This window comes from Rhea americana, unplaced genomic scaffold (assembly GCF_003343005.1).
Source record: "Rhea americana isolate MKP2758 unplaced genomic scaffold, rheAme1 scaffold_140, whole genome shotgun sequence".
NCBI classification, from domain to species: Eukaryota; Metazoa; Chordata; class Aves; order Rheiformes; family Rheidae; genus Rhea; species Rhea americana.
This window is the reverse complement of record NW_028185484.1, coordinates 2,292,046-2,299,075: the sequence shown is the minus strand read 5'-3', so window position 1 is coordinate 2,299,075 and position 7,030 is coordinate 2,292,046.

Sequence of the window (7,030 nt, the reverse complement as noted above, 5' to 3'; positions counted from 1 at the left end):
CTGTGGGGCATGTTTTGCATACACAGCTGAGGCCAATTTTACATCACAGTGAACATTTAATGCCGACTGGTGGCTGTTTCTCGCCTGTCTGTCTATCACAGTCTTGTTTTGTGCGCACTGATTTTGCAGTTGGGATGACCTTCCCCTGAGGATGGGCTGCTGGTGTGGGAACGAGGGCTCATAGCATGAGAAATTGGGTCCAACCTGCTGTTCTGCCCTGGACTGCCATGGTGAGAGGCAGTGCAGTGCCTAAACCCCTCTCCTCTGCAAAAAAGGAGTCATGTAATTCCTATCTGTCCTATGTTTGCAATGCTCTCAGCCTGCAAATAGAGCTGGCAGCACTCGCTGACATCTCCCATAGCTTCCTCCTATTGCAGTGGGCCCATGGGTGCATGGGGAGGGCTGTAGGCAGAGCGAGGGTGAGCTGAGATTTGACATGAGCTTAGCAGCAATGTCCATTTTCCTTCTTAGCTCTGTTTCCAGTGCTGTTTGCATCTGCCCCAGCTCCTGGGCCTGCCCTGACTGGTGTCTCGGAGAGTGGCCAAGTCCACTGGCGCAGTGAGGAGGTCCAGTCCTGTGTGTGCCTAAGTGTCTTCATTTTGGGGTGTCTCTTAAACACCCACCTCCCTTGAGGGAACTTTAGCAGAGCTGAAATGGATGGTACTCAGCACCTGGAGGGAGGGCTCTGCTCTCAGGGCCTCTCGGCTGCCTTGTTTCCAGAGCTCTTTTTGGGGACATGCAATTTTGTTCCCTTTGTGCCCATTGTGTCTTTCCATCCTCTTTGCTCCACGGAATAAATAACATTGCTCTTCATGTTGCTTCCAAGCTCCCTTCTTTCCCACGTCTCAGCCTCCCCCATCTTTGCCTAAATGAGGTGCTGTCAGGGCTCTCAACAGCTGTTCAGAGTGAGGCATTTAGAAATGAAAGTGCCCGAGTCAGTGCGCTCTATTAAAATCCACTGGAAGCTGCTTATGGTAACAGGAATGCATCTTAATACAGGTGATTTCAGGAAGCCAGTGCAAGAGGCGGTGTCTCCCATAGAGAGTGAGCAAGACTTGAAAACAATCTGTCTGCATCAGCCTTCGCAGAAGTCTTCAGAGTTTCTCTCTCACCGCAGGGGACGCGCACGCACAGGCTGACATTGCAGCAACAAACAAGCCAAACAGAAATCAACTGGAGGAGCCCACAGAGCCTGGATTTCTCTCTCTTCCAAGCTTACCTCGGTCTCCTGGCAGGACAGTGAGTGTGGAGCCGCTGGAGGTGGATCAGACCTTTGCTTCGGCCCAATTGCAACGTGCGCAGATTCCTGGCTGGGAGACGGCGGTGGTGAAGAGCTTACCCTCCTCTTCCTCCCTGCATGTTCAATCGTGTCCCTAAGGCCACATGTTCCCTCTCATTTGTTTGAGGCTGTCCCTGCCCATCCGTCGTTACTCCTGGGCAAATCGGCAGTGACCGAGCTGTGTGCAGCCCCTGCCATGAGAGAGACGCTGGTGACAGATAGGAACGTGTTTGCATTGAGAAAGGCTGGTCCCTGGGGAGGTGTTTCTGTCTCTGCTCTTTCTGAGTTTAATTTCTCTCTCTCACTCCTTTCCCTGAGTATATTGTCCGTTTGTCTGTCCCTAAAACTTCCAAATAGTTAAAAAAAAAAAGACTGTGTCATCAGTGGAGTTAGAAGGAACCTGTTTGAGGTGAAAGAAATGGGAGCCATTAAAACGAAACGAAACGAAACGAAACGAAAGGGAAGGGAAGGGAAGGGAAGGGAAGGGAAGGGAAGGGAAGGGAAGGGAAGGGAGGGAAGGGAAGGGAAGGGAAGGGAAGGGAAGGGAAGGGAAGGGAGGGAAGGGAAGGGAAAGGAAGGGAAGAGAAGGATAAGAAAAGATAGAAGAAAAGAGAAGTGAAGAGAAGAGAGAAAAAGAAAAGAAAAGAAAAAAGAAAAAAGAAAAGAAAAGAAAAGAAAAGAAAAGAAAAAAGAAAAAAGAAAAGAAAAGGAAAGAAGAGAGAAAAGAAAAGAGAAAAGAAAGGAAAGGAAAAGAAAAAAAAATTAAGTCTCAGCCAAATTTCTTCTTTTCTTTCCTGTGCTTTGGAGAGCTGAAGGACACCAAGGCCTGTGAGGTGGCTGTGCTACATGTGGACTGCTGGCTTGCAGTCATGCAGTGTGGGTTTCATCTAATAAAACGTGAATATCCCCCCCCCGAGCCAGGCAATCATCACTGGAGAGGGCTGCTAGTCAGCTCAGTTCAGTATCCTATTCATCCAACCTAAAGAAAATGCCTAAATTTATTTCAGTGCAAGCTCTGTAAAAATGTCTACTTTTCTTTCCAGACTATGAATGAAGTAGATGTCCATAGACATCTAAAGTTAGGGGAGATGCTAATGCCTTTTTCTGAAACCTGGTTGTTGGTCCTACCCAGCTCTAGTGGACGACATGTGCTTTCAGTTACCCACATTTTATGACGTGAAGTCATTATATCTTTCAGGACCCTCAGAGCTGAGGAGTAAGCACAGTCTCACAGGGCGGGAGAATTGTTTCCTGCTCAGTTCAGCTCTTTACCTCTCATGTCCTTTGAGCAGTGCTGCCTGTTCAATAAGCCAAATTGCCCTCCATGCTGCTCTTCTTCCGGGTCATGGTGGGCCTTGAGATGCTCCAGTTCTGCAAGAAGGAGATCCATGAATACCTAAGACAGCCAGCTGGTGGCTGGATTCTCACTGCTGTAGGTACGATAGGCTGGCTGTGACTTTTGAGTTCTCTTGTGCAGCCCCATGGACCTGGCAGGGCTCCAGAGGCTTGGTACTTCATCAAGACTAGTGATCCTTGGGGTCTGCTTGTAGGAATATTGTCCTGTGACAGCTGCTGTGAGTAGAGTGATCCTATGGAGATGTTGTGATCCCTAGAGGCAGGTTTGTCTGCCAGGCCATCACCTACATCATCCTTCAGAGTCCTTCTCAAGGATGTCACCACAGCAGCTTTAAGGTCCATAATGGATAAGACTGGGGCTATGTGAGGCTGTAAGGCAGGGAAGGCAAGAGCATTCCCTAGGTCATCCCTCCTGCTGCTGCATGGAAGGAAGACAAAGAGAAGATGTCGGATGGGGAGGAAAAGTAGCAGCACAACTCCTTCGCTGGTGAAGTGGTGGAGTCATGTCTTTGAAAGCCCTTTACAGGCAGTTTCCCCCATGCCCATCGTTGGAGCGCATCAAAGGCAAGATAGAGGGAGAGGCATCCGGRGCTGAGGTGTCCATGCTTCCTGCCTCTTATTTCTGATTATTTCATRAGGTGAAGCAAACTACTAGGCATTTGAAATGCTCCAGTACAATGGCTAAGGAGCTGTGAGGCGTTAATACCAGTAGGAGTTTTGTCTTGAGTAATTCTTTATTATTTTCTTTCAGGCCAGCACTGGGTTCGTTGAAATTGCCAAGAGGGAGCCAAGGTGAATCTAGTGCCGGTGAGACTGGCATGCTGAATAGTCCCTGGAGTCCTCATGCCATTCACGTGGAGGAAGCATCAGTGGTGGTTAGGATACAGCACAGCTTGGCTTTCCCTTGGCTCTCGACCTCTCTGGTTGCCAACAGGGCTCGGTGTTCTTTACTTGTCCCACTTCCAGTGTTTCATGGGGACATGCCAGTAACTGTAGGGTTTCATGCTTCAGCTAGGTCATGGCAATAGCATACAAAAGCAGCAGTCTCACATCAGTTTTGCCCCCAACTACATGTTCCTGCGCTGTCCCTTGGACCTTAATCGCGCTCCGAGCCCACAGCGAGCCAGTCCAAGGCTGCTCCCCAGCACAGAGCCCATCACTTTTGTTGTAGGATGGTTTCCTGATGTTTTAGATCCTTGGGGCTGGATGAACTCTGGTAACGGATGCACTTGGCTGAGTTTGGGTAGTGGGGAGAGAGACTGCCTCTGTGAGYGGAAGCTAGCTGTTTGGTTCATCTCCCGCTGCCTTCAGGAACTGGGAGAATCTCAGCTTCTTCTCTGTTGTCAGTTCCCAGTGGGCTGGATTGCTCTGGGKGGCACTCATACACCTTGCTATGGCATCTATAGCTGGACAAATCACGTTGCCAGGTGGAGAAGTTGGCTTAAGTTATTTTGCTGGTGTCCTGGGGCCATGCTGCCTCCTTGTGCTGATGCATTTGTCCATGGGATCCGCTCTGAGCCTTTTCCTGGTATGATTCGCATGGTAAAAAAATGTAAGTTCTGAATTTTCTGGATAGTGGATGGGGTCTGCCCAGCCTCATTTTCAGAGTCCCTGGGTCTGGCTTAGGAWGTGCTCCAGTGCTTTTGGTAAAGCAACAGATGAACTAGGGTAGCAAGGCATGACTGGACCAATGACCCTGACTCCTAACTGGTGTCCTGAGTGCATGGGAGAGTGTGAAAGGATATGTCAGACAGGAAGTGCCTTGCTGGGCACAAACCAGGCTGACATGGGATGGGAGKCCTGTTATAGTGTCCCCAGCCTCTTCTTTCCTCCAGCCAGTCCTCAGAAACCTGTTTTCATCAATTCTTCTCATGCTGTGATTTGCTTGTTTTCTTTTTTCCTTTTTCTTTCTTTCTTTCTTTCTCTCTCTCTCTCTTTTTTTTAATATACTCCTCTGTATTTCTGACCTCTTGGCTCTGACCTGTTGTGCAACTAATGAGCATATAATTAGCTCTGCCCTTCGAGGCTTCACTTAAGTCAGGTCACATGTTGAAAGGGCACCTGGGGAGGGTTTCTTTGAAGATCAGCTCTGCAGCAATGGGTCTAAGATTTCCCTAGAGATGCTCTCAGCAGACCAAAGGCCAGAGGCCAGCTGGAGTTTGCCTGAGGGACTGGTTTAGGGGAATGTGAATTAGACTTCCGTATAGGACCTCCTTCAAGCGTAGGTAAGGAAACTCTACTGCTGTGGATCTGTGGCATGGCAGCTGCGTTAAACATCACTGAACATGGGAGAAGGGGCTCTTTACTCCTTGCAGGACCCAACCCCCCCAGATCTTCTCAGCAGGGGAAGTGCTGCTTAAAGGGGGGCAAAAGAACTTCTCTGTACTGTTCTGGATGAATGATCCCTCTACTTTCTTTCCACTGGGTCATTTTAAACCCCAGTAGGCTGGTGAGGCTCACCACAAGCACTTGCAGAGGGCTGGGGGTGATGGGACAGTGTAGCCAGGATTGGAGAGATGGATTTCTTTCTATCAAGGATGGAAAGAGAACAGCAGCTTTGGGTCAAAGTGCTTGCTGGACTCAGAGAGTCCATGTCCCTGAGCAGGATTTGCTTTGATGATTTTTTCYGTGCTTGCAGCCACTTGGAGGGCTGGTGTTTCAGGGAGCTTGTCTACATTTCTCAGATACCTCAGCTGAGATAAAAAAAGATACTACCTTTTCTTTGAAACCTTGCAGTTCTCATATCCTCAGACTACAGTCCTTGCAATGTTATCAGCTAGAAAGTCAGCACTTTGTAATGCAAAAATAGCCACATTACACCTGGGCAAGGTGCATCTAGCCCAGGATCCTGCTTCCAACACTGGCCAGTAGTGGAGACCTAGGGATGGAGCAAGGCACAGGGAAAGTGATCCTTCCCCGAGCTACGTTTCCTTGGCAGACAGAAGGAAGCTAATGACGGTATTGTGAAGTGAAGAGTAAAACCCAAGGAACTAGAACTGGAATGGTTGCTCCTTGATCATCCAGGATTATGAGGAGCTGGGAGGGGATGTGAATTGCAGCTGAGGCAATGGGCAAATCCAGACTGGGGGGAGGGRGGGCAAAGCCAGAGCATTAGCCCCAGCACAGCCAGAGCTGGTTTCTCAGCCCAGTATGACACAGGATGCCCAGGACCTTGCTTATTTTGCATAAGGGCACCCTCCACACCCTCCCCATGAAGCTACTGAGTTTGCTAGCTCCTGGCTATGGGCCTAAGTGGGGCAGAGACATGGCCAAACTCATCCTGCTCCTGGACTAGCTTTTGTAGAGTCTTAATGCCCATTGAGCCAGACTGAAGTGTGTGGGCACTGGCAGTACAGCTGAACAAAAGCTGACTCCATTTGCAGTGGGGGACTATAAACTTGCAGCAGTCTCTCTCTTGGCTTCAATGAATGCAGAGTCCTGATATTTCTGAGTATTGCAGAGCCATCCCTTCTATTCCAAGGATGCTGACAGCCAGGGTTTTCAGGTTGGGAAAAAATTCTTTCTTGATTGCCTTGAATCAGGCTATATCCTGAGCCTAGAAACAGCCACAACCATGTAGGCTTGGGGAACATTTAGTACAGTAACTGCTGGTGACAGCAGGYGACACAAAGGAAGTTGTAAGAAACTCCTTGGGACATTACAAAATAAGCTGAACTTGAGGCTTGGGGAAATTTCTCAGTCCCTCTCCTCACTTAAAGGCTGGATTTTGCTTGAAGCTGGGGAGTTTTACGTGTGTCTTGTCAAAGATATGTGCTTGCAATTAAGGAGTTGGCTGTTTGGATGGGGTGGCTGTTCTGCATGTGTGAGACTTCAGGACAGGGCAATCCCCAGTGGGGTGCAGAAAATGTCTGCACTGCTCTGAGAGCAACAGTCCATCATGCAAGAGAAAGGGGCCCAAATTGCTTCCAGCTCAGGATGGGATCTCTGGCCAGAGACCTGTCTCCTAGAGATCTCCCTCTGTTTGGCGGGGGGGAGGGGGGAAGCTGAGAACTGAGAAATGCTAAAGACCCTTTAGATCATCAGCTCCATCCCCAGGAGAGCCAGCAGCAGTGTCCCTGGAGGTAGYTGAGATGGAAATGCCTGCTGTTGCATGGTTTCCATGGTAGGCCTCTGGGAACAGTGGCAGAGCCCAGCGCATCTTCCTGCCAGTGTATGAAACTCTGAGATTTACTTCTTTTGCTTCTAGTCAGAGCTCCTCAGAGCAGCCCAAGCATCCTCTTCTCCCTGGAGGACGTTTGCCCTCCAGGCACAGCAGACCAATCTTTGGTCTATCTACCTAGCTGTCTGCCTGCTGACATCCCTGGAGCATCAGTGCCTACCTGCAAGGGACATTGGCAGCCYTTTGAGTCCCACTAGCCTCCAGGGTAGCAAGGG